Here is a 14245-nt window from a genome sequence, read left to right as displayed (position 1 = left end):
ACATCATCTTTTAAAAGAGACTCATATCCAGTTGTCTGTATTTAAACAGCACACGGCAAAGACGCGATGACCAGGAAAAAAAAAGAATGGGTGTTGACCGACAGCTGATAATAAAAGAGCACTCTTTCTCCATTCCTGTAATATGTTCACAGGATTTCCTTTTTTAAAATTATTTTAGACAAGTTGTTTCACTTTAGTGCATGACAGAAAAGATCTAATTTTGCCATCTTCATTTAATCTAGGCCTTTTTAAACCAGTAGGCATATTAATGTAGTCCATCACGTGATTTATGCGCATGACAAACTTTATGCCACAGTTTTATATTACTTTATATTGGTTACATAGCGGAGTCTCTCTCTCTCTCTCTCTCTCTCTCTCTCTTTTCTCTCTCTCTTTCTCTCTCTCTATCTCTCTCTCTCTCGTTAACTTGCTTGAATACTTGTTACTGATGATACTACATTATGTAGTGTAATTTATTAATGAAGAGTTGTAAATATATATATATATATATATATATATATATATATATATATATATATATATATAAACAGTTTTTTTTCTTTTTTTTCTTTTTTTTAAGGTCTGGTTTTGTGGTGGTTGTACTTTAAAATTAAATTAATATAATCTTAAAACTAAACCTTTCAATGTAGACAGGGCCTCAGTCTGAACAGCTGAAAAGTGTCCCAAAACTACAGTATTAATCCAATTTGGCAAAGAGACTAATTATTATCATCAACAGTACAACTTAGTATGTGCTTACTGCTAAATTAAGCAAAATACACAGTTGGGTGAAGTCACATATACTGTTGTTTGAAATGATCTCAGAATAAATATCTTCCCACACAGATTTGAAAATGGATGTGTTTCTTGACACCGATAAATAGAAAGCAGTATGGTTTGGACATTAATTCTGCGTGAATCGTACTTCATCACTGTCATCGCTAAACTAATGGATAAAAAATAGATTTTTTTTGTAGACAAACCTCTGCCAATGTGACCAATTAGTGCTACAAACAACAAGGCATAGCATCTTCCAACATCATATTATGTTATTTTTATATAAACACTTATAAATATAGTGGTTTAAGTAAGAATTTGTAAATAGTAAAATACAATTACTGTAACTGTAGTTTCTTTTTCTCAGGAAATGTACAATTTTAGCTATTATACTATTGTTTTTTTGTGCGCCTGGAACTCTTTAGTTGGAAAATTTCTTTATCTGCAGCACCAAGTCATTCTCAGGCTTCACATGTGTATAAAGAGTTTGTTCATTGCTGTCAAATGATAGGATGCGTTTGCAGGTTTGGCCTCAATTGATTTAGCTTCATCCATCCAGTGCTCTTTTTGTTCCCTGTGTTTAAAATATTCCTTTTACTGCGTTAATAGATGAGAAACCGCTTCAAAAGATCGAGTGTATGAGTGAACTGTGTGAAACATGACTTGATTGTTCAAATATTGATAAGGAAGAAGTAATGATGCTACATCTTGCAACTGAAAATGTAGCTGAGCTATTTGCTTAGCTATTTGTAGAGCTTAAAACCGAAGCTGGCAGTGTTGTTTATGTTAAACAGAAAGTAAAACTATACTAAAGGTCAATTTCTTTAATCGAAATGAAGCTAAAATGATGTATGGCCAGACATGTGACCATGATGAATACATATGCAGCAGCTCTGAGGTCAGTAGCTGTCTGTAAGGTTACTGCCCATCATGTTAGCCCTCATCCTAAGACAATTTCTAAACTCAAGGGCATTGAGCTAATTGCAGCACAGAGTATGACGGTTTACTTGGACCTAATGAAGTGGGAAATAATTACAGCTCGGCACTGACCTATAGCTCATCTCCAGTTTCTTCTGCCAGCGCATACTAAGGCACTGATATTAAAAAAAATACTTGAGTTAATGTACATTATGTACACTTGAAGGCCTATGGCGACACATTTACATCCGTCTATGAGGATCTTTCATTAAGGATCATACTAATTTCGTATATGATTAATTGGGCAAAATTTATCATGGTATAATATCATGGTTATAATTTTTTCTATCATAGGTAATTTTGTGCATTCCATCTTTGTAATATATGCAGTGGTCAGTGTTAAAATTACTGTCTCAAAGTTTATTTTAATTGACAATGTAATATTTTATTTCCTTTAATATTATTAATTTAATATTATTTAATAATATTATTTTAGATAATATTAATAAATTACTTAAAATATTTTCTTAATAATGCTTGTGTCAGTGTCTTTACTTTTAACTGAACTTAAGAGAAATGTTAAGTAATTAAAAAAATGGATATAACCTAAAAATTAAACTGAAAAAAAGACAGAAGGGTTATAACAGTGAACTAAAACATAAAATATATCAGTACAAAAATCTGATAAAAAGCTTACATTAAACTTAAAATCTAAAATTAAATAACTAATTTAAATATTCAAACAAGGTAATTTTTTATTTTTTTTATCAAGGGTCTCCAAAATAACAGACTTTAAAAAAATGTATAATATTAACATATATTATTATATTATAAATATACATAAAATATATACACAGTTGAAGTCAGAATTACTAGCCCCCGTTTGAATGTATTTTTCTTTTTTGAATATTTCCCAAATGATGTTTAAAAGAGAAAGGGAATTTTCACAGTATGTGTGGTAATATTTGTTTTCTTCTGGAGAAAGCCTTTTGTTTTATTTCAGCTAGAATAAAAGCAGTTTTTCATTTTTTATGATGCATTTTAAGGTCAACATTTTTTGCCCCTTTATGCTACTTTTATTTTTATTTTTTTGACTGTCTTCAGAACAAACAATTCTTATACTATAACTTGCCTAATTACCCTAATCTGCAAAGTTAACCTAATTAACCCAGTTAAGCCTTTAAATGTCACTTTACCCACACGAGTGGCAAGCAGAGGATTATAGTTTTACAAATATTGCAGCTGTTGGACAACATCATTTACTTTTAAATCTTTTCAGGCAAGAAAGTATTTGTTTAGATTGCAACTATGCAGTTTATTTATAAGAACAGTGCCTATTTTAACCTCTTACTTTAACCTCCTTTTAACATACGTGGACAGCACATTTTAAGCTCTTAAGTGGCTATTTAAAATACCTTGAATGTTTTATATGTTGTTGCAGACATACAGTGTCATCCTACAACAGTTTTGCAACATATAAAACTAACAGTACGAAACGGGAAAAAAAATGTTGTTTTTACTCTCTGATAGTAAAATAAATAAATAAATAAAAAATTCTATGTTATATATGCATTTAGGAAAAAGTATTTTATGTAAATTTCGACCACGAGTCCACATTTATGGACATAATTTTTCTCTAAAAGTACATCATATCATGAAATGATTTTTATATATAATAGCAAATGAGAAAAATAAAAAGATTGTCAAAAAAAAAAAAAAACACTTTGGGCCTTAAGGTCAAATAATTATAATTTGTCAGCATCCATGAGCCAGTCATACTAAGCAGAGCAGAGATGGATGACGTTCCGCCATCCAAAAAGGCGACAGAGATTTCGTGTTTTTGACGTTGCATGCTGTACGCTCGCAGTTGAAAAAAAGTAAACTTTGAGCGGAAAAATGTTACATCAGTTGTGTCTTGTTCATACTTGATTTAAACGAAAGCAGAGAGGGTTTCTGTTGAGGTGTCAGCAGTTTTGGCTTTGTCAAGAGGACTACAGAGACTTTTGAAGATCTTAGAGAGACTAGTGGTTAATGTTTTTTTAATTATCAGGAGCTGTATGACTTCACAAATCTTGAATTTCACAATGTTATTAAATATTAAAATTATACCAATATCAATAGCCTAGTGACATACAGTACACTTTTTTTATTTCTTGTCAACAAAAAGGCATTGCTGTGCACATCGCATTTTTGGAACATAAAACTGTGATCAGCCCCTAAGTCTCTTTTGTATGTTGTAGTGCTGTATTTATACCTGGTAGTGTTTCTAGTAGTGTTTACTTTTTCGGGGTTAATTATTGTAATATCCCGATTGCGACAGAGAAATACAGGGAAATGTCTCTAGACTGATGGCATTTTATGCCCTTCAGTCTTATGATCTTAAAATGTGAACAAAATCACCTGTTTTGTCATCACTTTAGACATTAAGCTAGAGAATCATTCCAATACTAGCTCTGAAAGGATGTTTGTGACGTAGCAACGGTTTCTGCTGTTCTGACATCAGCTGCATATGTGAATGGATGGTGGAAGAAAGTTGTTCCTCATACAAAAGGATTTTTAGACTCTATGTGTATGATTTTCCTGTAAATATACACAATTATGCTATACGAACTGTTGTATGAATGCAATAACACGAGTAGCAGTGTGATATGGCTGTATGTCGTCACGCCTGCAGCCTCATGCCAAGGTACGCATCCCACCAGTGCCGATAAACAGCCATATCGCACTGCTACTCATGTGATATTGCATATATATATATATATATATATATATATATATATATATATATATATATATATATATATATATATATATATATATATATATATATATATATATATGTATGTATATTAAACATTAACAAAAAGTGAATAATATTTGGTAAATACTATTAGTCTAAATTTAAGTCAACTATTAAATACGAATATATAATAATAATCAAATATTACATATAAAATCATTGGCAAAACATTCTCATACAGTACATAATATTTGGTAAATACAAAAATAATACGTTTAGCCCAAGACAAGCCAAAATTTACCTCTGTGCCTTTTCTCCTCCAACACTTTATAATCAATGCTGTTTCAAGCTATACAAAATGACACCAGAGATTGCCTGTTAACGCTTTTTAATTAGAAACCAGCCATTATTAGCTTAACGTGCAGTTTCTGTGATCTTTACTGCATGCTAGCTAGCATTTGATCCATTTAGCAGACGAAATCTCTCGCCTCAGGCCGCCGTCTGACTGCTTTCACCGCAGTTAATGAAGCTGTGATGTTTGTAATCCATAAACAGTTGACACGTTAAACTTACACAGTAAATTTTGCTGTGTTGAATAAACTCTTAAAGAGTTAAATTTAACACTGCACGTGAGTGTATTTGGTCCCACTCAGAATTGGTGTTAAATTAACACTTTTCATTGTGTTATATTTTCAGAGTAAAATTAACTCAATTTTGAGTTAAAATTTAACACTGGTCAACACTGAAAATTGTTAAGGTGTTTAACTCTGAACAGAAATTAACTCTGTCTGGTGTTCCTTAATTTAACACCAAACAGAAATCAACTCCGGTCAAATGTTAATACATCACTAATAAAGAGTTGATTTACAACCCATATGGTGTTGCTTTAACTGTCATTATTTCACTCTGGTGCAATTTTTTAATGCTACTGAACATACTAAAAAAACATTAAACAACAAATAAAACAGAAAACGAAACTCAATATCAGTTAAAACTTTTATTAAAACATTCAGGCTTACAAAAATACAGTGCAAAAATGTCAAGTCTGCATAAAATGGCAATATGGTACAATATGAAGTACAGAATCGGTTGTACCATATTTTCTTTGAAGATCAAATGGTTTGAAATAACATAGCTCATTTACATTGACAACTGTTAAAACTTTGTCTGGATGCAGTCTGACTGTAAAAGCATAGTAATGCTCATCAAAACATACAGTTTCCATTAGTGTGCCACATAACAGTACATTTTCATTTTTGACAGCTATAGTCATGATCTTACAAAACACTGGCATCTCATGTGCTACTTCTGTGCAGATAATAAAGTCAGGACGATACTCTGTGCCATGATGTTTGATCCACTTTACAGCATAGACTATTTCAGATATTACCACACCTAATTTTGAAGCAATCTCTGGGCCACCTCTAATTTCCCTGAGTTCCACCATCTTTCCTGGGCCAAGAGTCAGTCTGTACTGGCTAAAAGACTCCCAATACATTGCCATACAACTCTGGTGCTTTTTGGCTAGTGTTTTGGTGATGTTTTTGAAACTTTTTAATTGTGTTTTAAAGAATTTGTGCTTAGCTTCATAACGCATACACCATGTGTGCAAAATTGGACCAATTTTCCTTATACATTGTGGGTAATGTATCATGATGTGATGTTTTGGCAGAAGATTTTTTTGGGGAAATAACATTTTAAATAGCCGATGATGTTCAATTATCAAATGTTTAAGATAAGTGGTCATGCCATCTGTTAAGACAGGTGAAAAGACAATGTTAACAATCTGCAGAAGTAAAAGCAAAAGATGCCAGTGTTTATCATCTTTATGTATTAAATCTCCAAATATTAAAGGCAAATTGCGCAATAAGCACCAAGATTGAATAGCATTTAAACCTAAATCATTGCTTCCATCAAGCAATTTGACTTTTGGAGGACGGTTTCTCTGCTGATTGTAACCATAGTCAAAAGCATGTACTCTACCATCAAGATCATTGGCACTCAGAAAATTATGCTGAATGTACTGCAGAACAAGTTTTACCTCTAGCTGGGCAACTCCTTCTAGAATGTCGTGCATTATATCAACAGCAAAATTGGTGGCTGTGTTGAAATATTTGAGGGAATTTAATAAGCATGCCCTTTTAACACCATACACGTGAGGTAGTGTAGAATCAGACTGTAAAGTTTCACAATGCAGAGCATGCATCTCAGCAGTTCTTAGTTCAACCTCAGGACTATCTTCAGAGAACACTGACTGAAACTGATGCTTCTCAAGCAGACAAAAACGACAACAATATCGAGCCCCAAATGATTCCAGAAAGCCAAACAAGCTGTGCAGACCTAGGTTATCCCCTGTGACTTGAACGATAGTACCCTTAATGCATCTTCCAGACACTGGATTCTTAACTCCCTCAATTTCAAGCACTTTCAGATCATTGACCAGGGGCTCAATTATGGAGTTAAAACCATAGCGCTTAACATCCTGTGCATGAAAGAGGGCACATAAATGAATATTAACCAGTGAGGAGTTAAAAACTGGTGGGAAATTTCTTAATGAAAAATAGATTGCACCCAATTTATGTATACCTTTCTTTGAGCCCATTGGATTAGCGGTCTCAAAATCATCATAAAATAACTGAATTTGTAAGGCATCTTTTTCTGTAGAAAATAAAGGACTGCTTTTAAAATGTGCCGCATCACTTAAGTCCACATAAATTCCTTCCTTTGAAATGTGCCTGGGTTTAAACAAATCGGTAAGTTGTGGATTTTTTAAAATTGTCTTTAGTGTTTCTAAAATGGGAATATAAGAAAATTTATCAGTCACAACAACTTGATCAAATGTTCCTGTAGTTTTATTTCTTCTGCTGTCAAATCTTGTGCCGAGTACTATTTCACTAGGTTCAACAATCCCCCATTTCGCTGTAAACAGTCGCTGTCGCTTGACTTCCGAATTTAACAAAGTAAATGGATTTTCTAAATTTGTAAAAGATTCCTCTATTTTCCTTTTACTAACAGTGTCCTCAGAAGATATACAGAGCAAAGCTGCATCCTGGGCTTGACTATGAATCTCAAAAACCACTTCTTCCATAGATGAAACAAAACCATTTATTGCAGACTGACTTAAACCAGCAACTTTAAGTTGTGCAACAGCAGACGCACACATATCTAAAGTGTTCTTATTAGACTTTAACATTACAGATGTTGTGGCCACATCTTCAGCACTGTCACTCTGGTGGAACATTGCAGCACTATTTTCTTCCTCTGTCTCACAGATGCCACTAGGGTCACAACTCTGTTCACATTGTTCAGGATGTTTTATATTCAAATGTTTTCTAAAACCTGAGAAGGTACCAAACTCAGAACCGCATCCTGCCTCTACACATTTAAGTCGAAGGCTCTTTCCAGGAACCAAACCATGAACAAATCTGAAGTGCCTAACAAGCAATTTTGAACCATTTAATTCCGTCTCACAAACAAAACACTTCATGAGTGCACTGGAACTTTAGGCACCTAGTTAAGCAGCCTTGCCCTAACCTCAGCAACACGAGGACTTTCTTTCACTTTCCCAACATCTATGTTGTACACAGTGGTTTGAATGAAAGTGTACATGTTGTGCAGCATGGTGTTGTAAGAGGTGCCAAAAACATAATGTGCCTTAAACAGTTCATCAAAGGCACCAAGAGAAGAGGTGGACTTGCATGGAATGGCATGCTGATCAAGGATGATGAAGAACTGGTGAATTGAATCCTTCTGAGGACCTACAGCCAGGAGATAGGGCTGAGCGCTCGCAGAGATGTCTTGCAGATGCTCCTCGATGTTTGTTCCACTCTAAAAAAAAAAAAAGCAAGCAAGTAAAAAAGAAACATCACTAACAAGTTAAATAATAACAAACTATGACAGAACAATCATTAAATAAAACCAGCAAACAAACCTTCTTGAAGACAACAAGATGATTTTCTGCTTGAGAAGCAGAAACTTTCCCTGGTCTCTTCCGGCCTTGAGCAGATGGTGGAATCAGATGCAACAGTAGTAGTACTGAAGCAAGGTCGCTGTCCCAAACTGTTTAAACAGGTAACAAACAATTGGTAAATATAATAAATGTTAACTCGCAGCAAAACAATGTGGAAAACTAGAAGTTAACTACATAAAAAAGCCAAAAATATATACAAAGTGACTAAAGCTACATTAACAATCTTAGTTTGAATCCAATTATTTGTAAATCTGATAAAACTTTGATCCAAACTACCAAAATATAAAAAAATTGATGAATATGATTTGCAATAATACACACACATATATATGAATGAATTCCAATTGAATATGAACAATTAAAAATTAAACTGACAGTGTGTAACTATGGCTAACTTCATTCATGCTTGGGTTCCTTTAAATATTATAATAACCATGGTATGAAACATTACCTAAACATTAATCAAAATTCTTACCAATATGAACATCTTCTTCAGTGTCATCACGAAGAGATTCTGCTGCTAGCAAAAGTTCCTGTAAATCGCTGGTTGCAGGAAGTCTTTTGCACTGCTGAATGACTTTTTTCTTGAATGCTGTTGTCCACTTCTCTAGCAGCTTGCCTGACACTCCTTCTCCAAACATCAGAACAAAGTCTTGCTCAATCTAATAAGCATAACATTTTAATTATTGTAATGCTTAGGGCAAATCTTTAAACTCATGTCACCACTGACTATTTGATTTTTATACAACAAACCATTTATCAAATATGATTATAAACACTTACCAAGCCTTTAATGTCCTTGAAACGAGGAAAAATTGTCAATAGATCACTGGACTGCATGGGATCAAGAACCATCTTACGACGATAGTCAAATGTCAGTTTCATTTTCTTCTTGATGGCATCCTCATCAGCAGAATGGTTCATGAATGCAATTGCTTCCTTGCATTCATCCTCACTAAGGACAATCTCTGGAGTAAACTTTGAATGCCTTGCTACAGTTGGTCCACCGGATCCCCGCTCAGCATACGACACTTGACCTAACAAACAACAAAACTAATTTTAACTGTTTGTTTATACAAAATAAAAAAAATAATCATCCAAGCACAAAGAAAATTAGATTGCTACATTTCTGAAGTTCATTTTGTACCTTCAAATGATCCTCGTCGTTCTTTAGCCAGGTTTCTCTGAATAGTTTTGATTCTCCATGCCAAATATCCGGTGCCACTCTCACCATCATAGTAATGCTCCTAAAGAGATAAAAATGGGTAAAAAGGGGGACACTGGAGCAAAATATACCATCTGTAGTATAGGTGTGTAAAAAAAAAAAAAAAAAAAACGTGGCAACACAAATGTAAAATTTTAAAAAGGTGCAAGACTTACAAAGCCATTTTTGGAATAGGGGTCACTGAGGTAAGGGAACAAAGCCACGATTCCTCTGGCATATTTTTCTTTGACCAGCCTTGGTGGGGACCCTCTGCAAAATAATGATTAATTATAAAAAAATAATAAAATAAATAAATCCACAACTATATCAAGTAGCTATGTGTACACACAAATCAGTACTTTGCAGATTACCCATTTTTTTCGGTCATATCAGCTGCCAGGATATTAACCATTTTTCTCCTCGTTTCATCCTTCAAAGCCTTTGTTCTGTTATACTCATTTATTATACTCTCGCCTCCAGGTTTCTTGACGAGAACAGATTGCACCAGCTTTAAAATAAGAGGGGAAAAGGCAGGTTATAAACAAATTAAACAAACACACCTAACAAAAAGCAAAAAATGAATTTTTAAATTAAATGTAAATTATATATTTTTTCAATTAAAATCATTTTTATGTAGAAAAAAAAAGTCCACCTTTTTTGCTTCATCATCCAGCTTCATTCGCTTACTGTCAGGGCCTTCTTCAATAATGACTGTATCCTGATAGTCAAGGGAGTCAATGGATGAAGACAGAGACTGATCTAAATGCATAGAAGATGATTGTGGAGAGGCCGGTTCCAAATCTGTTTGCATAAACAATATAAGGAGGGGGGAGGTGAGGAAGTCTCTATGACAAAAAATGTGAAACATTACAGTCAAATAATGTGATAAAATACAAACCTGCACCATGTTTTATGGTGAGAACGCCAACGGAGGGATCTTTGATTAACTCCTCAAAAACATCACCATCCACCTCAGTCCCAGATTCATCCACAACCTTCACGTTCTCAGGTACATTTGGAACCCCAAACTTCAAAAAGGCTAAACAATACATAAATAATATATTGCATAATAATAATAAAATGTGAAAGCTGATCAGTTATATACTGGTAACTCTGAATATCATCTGGAAACATAACACAGCAGCATTTACATCAGTATTTAAATTGACCACATACCAAATAAGAAATCTGAATAACAAAAGTGTAATTGTTTCTTACCTGCAGACAAAAAGTCCTCCAGGTTCAGATGGGCTATTTTAACAAACTTTTGTGCATCCCCAAATTTCACCTTTACCAGCATGCTCTGTAAGAAAAATGAGAATGTTTCATACAGGTGCCAATGGGGGGGGGACTTTAATCATACATAAATTTATAAATGACACAAAAATGGCACATAGGTTTATAAATTTTTGCATGATTTTATAACCATTAACATATATTTATTATTTAAGAATTGGTCATCCCAGTTAGTAAAGTAATTACACAAGTACTTAAAGGTTTTACTCACAATGTGATCTCTAGAGCCTTATATGCACAGAAACTTGGGGGAAAGAAAACACCAATATGTCAACAATCATTTTCCTGTTATGTCAAAGTATAACACACATTCACCATGATTCACCAAAATGATTCTAATCCACTTAGTTTTGAAATAATGTCTGTGCTGAAGGGTTGTCATGATACTGAATTTTGGTACCAATTGGTACTGGAATTAAAAGCATCCATTTCCGCTAATATTTAAGTGTTTTTGAGTAGCCAAAATATTATTAAAATGTAATAAGTTGTTTCCAAACTCATCTACAACTAGCACAGACGTTGCCACATTACACAAACAAGTCATAACTTGGAATGCTGTAAGAGTAAATCATCATTTATTGTTTACCTGGTCTTTTGTCTATAGCTGCTTTTCCACTATCGTGCCAAACCGTTCTAAGAACACTTCGGTACGGTTACGGTTGTTTCTCCACTGAGCCTGGAACGGCGCGGCACGATTACAAACCGTTCTTGGCCCGGAATTTTCGGCACGGTTAGACAACCGTGCTGAACTGTGCTGACAGATTCTGTGTGTTGACGTCGCGACTCGGTTGCTAAGCTACCACAGCTGGCTCAGCAGAAGCGCGCTAGTCATCAGACATCCTCAATAAACTACAGTACATTTAATATAAAATAATGATCCAGGTCTAAACGATATTTGTAAAGGATTTTAAAACCATAGAGCAGTCTCTGGAAGAGAAGTGAATAACTCATCACATTCTTACGAAGATATTTTATTCATTAAAGTTATTATTTTATTGACTTGAATACAGACCTACATCGCTTGCCTGAATGTGAGTTTATTGCACGCAGCGCTGTATTCCACAGCACAAAACTCGCTCTGATCCGGGAGAGACATGCAAGCGACTTGCGCTGCTGACTTTTTTTTCCTGCTGCGCATCGAATAAAGCGAATAAAGTCACGCTTTGCATCGTCGATGTCCAAATTCCACAACAACATCACTATATCCATGGAACACGAACTTGCAGACTCTTTTAACAACGAGGAAATAATTGCACTTTTTAATTCAAAGCCAGGACAGCTTGTTAATACCGGCGAGACCAACTGAAGGACGGCATTTTCGTGTTGTAATGTCGGCCGTCCAAAAGACTTTGCTTGAAAGCTTTACGGAGCGGCACTGTAACTGTCCAAGGTACTGTTGTATGATTTATATTATAGCATATGCACTAATAAACAAGTCAAAAGAATGAATGAATTAAATAAATATGGATTCTTGAATGTCAGTATTGCTTTTACTCAAAAAATATCAATACGTTTTCACAAATGTTTTATAAAAATAAAATGAGCAATTTTTATCATTTCAGCTATAGGCAATTATATGATTCAATTATACATAAGTTATATGACATTTATGAGGCATGTAACATGTTTCTGTGTGTTTTTTTTTTTTTTTTTGTGGTGATCTTTATTATAGCTACGCAAATATTTTCTAAAACGTCTAGCAATAATTCGCCTACAGCTTGTTAGTTAATTATGAACACAAAAATAATTATAATAATAAAAATAAAATGATCAAAATAAAAAGATAATAGAGCATCATTTTGCTAAATATAATAGTGCTTTATATGCTTTAAATCCTGCGATATATTTTCATATTCGTTTTTTTTCACTTGCTGCATTCGTTATTTAATGTTTGAATAGTAAAACAAATAACAGCCATCACTTAATTGGTTTCATTTTACCATCAAAATGTAGTATATTTTATATCATTATCAACTTTTTATATAAAAACGCAGTGTAATTTAAATAATTGTTTAAAAAGAAATAATTTAAGTGCTGTGTTTTTATTAGTGAAAGTGCCCGCTCACCTTTGACAAGGCCTGTCCAAAATTATATTTCTGCCACTATAATGCAAATGCAATATTATTGTTGTCTTATCATTGTTTATTTTTTTGTTATGTTCAGAGATTTTAAATATTATGTATTTCCCCTCCAATTATTTTCAATCATCACGTTACATTTTGGTAATTTTCCCTCCAAATAAAATTTAGCCAGAGCTGCGCAACATATTAAAGGGTGCACATGTACCTATATTTAGCACCCCTATATGATAGAGCGGCATAACAGTGTTTAGTCACATGGTTGCTTTTGCTTTTATGAAAATAATAAATAAATAGTTTCGGCTCTTATTTAACTTTAATTGAACAAAGGGAGCCGTTTACATTGCGTTACCAAGGCAACTACTGATGCGTTTTGTGTAATGTTTTAAAGAGCTTTGTCGCAGCACGACAGTGGAAAATGAAACCGTATCCGTGCTGTCTGGCCTGGTTTGGCACGGAATGGAACAGTTCTGTTTAAAGAACGATTCAGCACGATAGTGGAAAAGCGGCTTATGATTATCAGCTTCAGCTCTTCAAACGTCAGTGGTTCGTTCACGTCACACAGACCCACATTAATTAAGCTGCCAAAAGGAGCCATGATTTTTAGTTTACCTCTCGAGTCTTCTGGTTTTTGAGTCGTTCGTTTATCATGTGGCAGCACGTGAAGAGAGATTAATCAAATCCGAAGACTCGATAAATGAACGAATCAAAACTTTTTCCGGCTCTAAATGCATGACTGGCTTCTGTCTTTCACGCGATGAACGAACGACTCAAAGCACATAACTTAGAAGACTCGAAAAGGAACGAATCTTCTGCTCCACCAGCACAATTGTGCAATTAAACGAATCACTCCGAAAGGACTCAACGTTTTCGAGTCATACAAAAGATTCATTCAAAATGAACGAATCGTTTATGAACGACCCATCACTACATGTCACCACTGTTTACCGGGCACAAGCACAGATGCACACCACTTGATCGTTTTAAAAGCCGCGAAGATGAGCTGGCGTGTCTATGGGCTGACATTTAAGAGATCCGCTGATGATTCACAGTTTTAAAATGATCCGCTGTCTCTGTATCGGTGTTTGCACTCGGTAAACAGCGGTTAACGTTAAGTGCGGTGAACTGATGACCTTCACGGCCAAACGGCGGGGTTTAGGACCGCGCTCAACAGCGAATTTCAGTAACGTTAATTGCTACCGAAAAACAGTATCATGACAACACTAACAAGCTGTTAAAATGCAACCTCTTAACAGAGAAAC

General features: G+C 34.3%; 1 protein-coding gene across 2 annotated transcripts in view; it reads right to left on the bottom strand.

Annotated features, from left to right (window-relative positions):
• cadm1b (cell adhesion molecule 1b) overlaps window positions 1-14245 on the bottom strand; it is a gene marked incomplete at its 5' end in the record, with an annotated part of 365660 nt that overhangs the window by 95242 nt on the left and 256173 nt on the right.

This window comes from Danio rerio, chromosome 15 (genome assembly GCF_049306965.1).
Source record: "Danio rerio strain Tuebingen ecotype United States chromosome 15, GRCz12tu, whole genome shotgun sequence".
NCBI lineage: Eukaryota > Metazoa > Chordata > Actinopteri > Cypriniformes > Danionidae > Danio > Danio rerio.
Note: the sequence above shows the minus strand (reverse complement) of the source record. Positions and strands in the feature narration are given on the sequence as shown.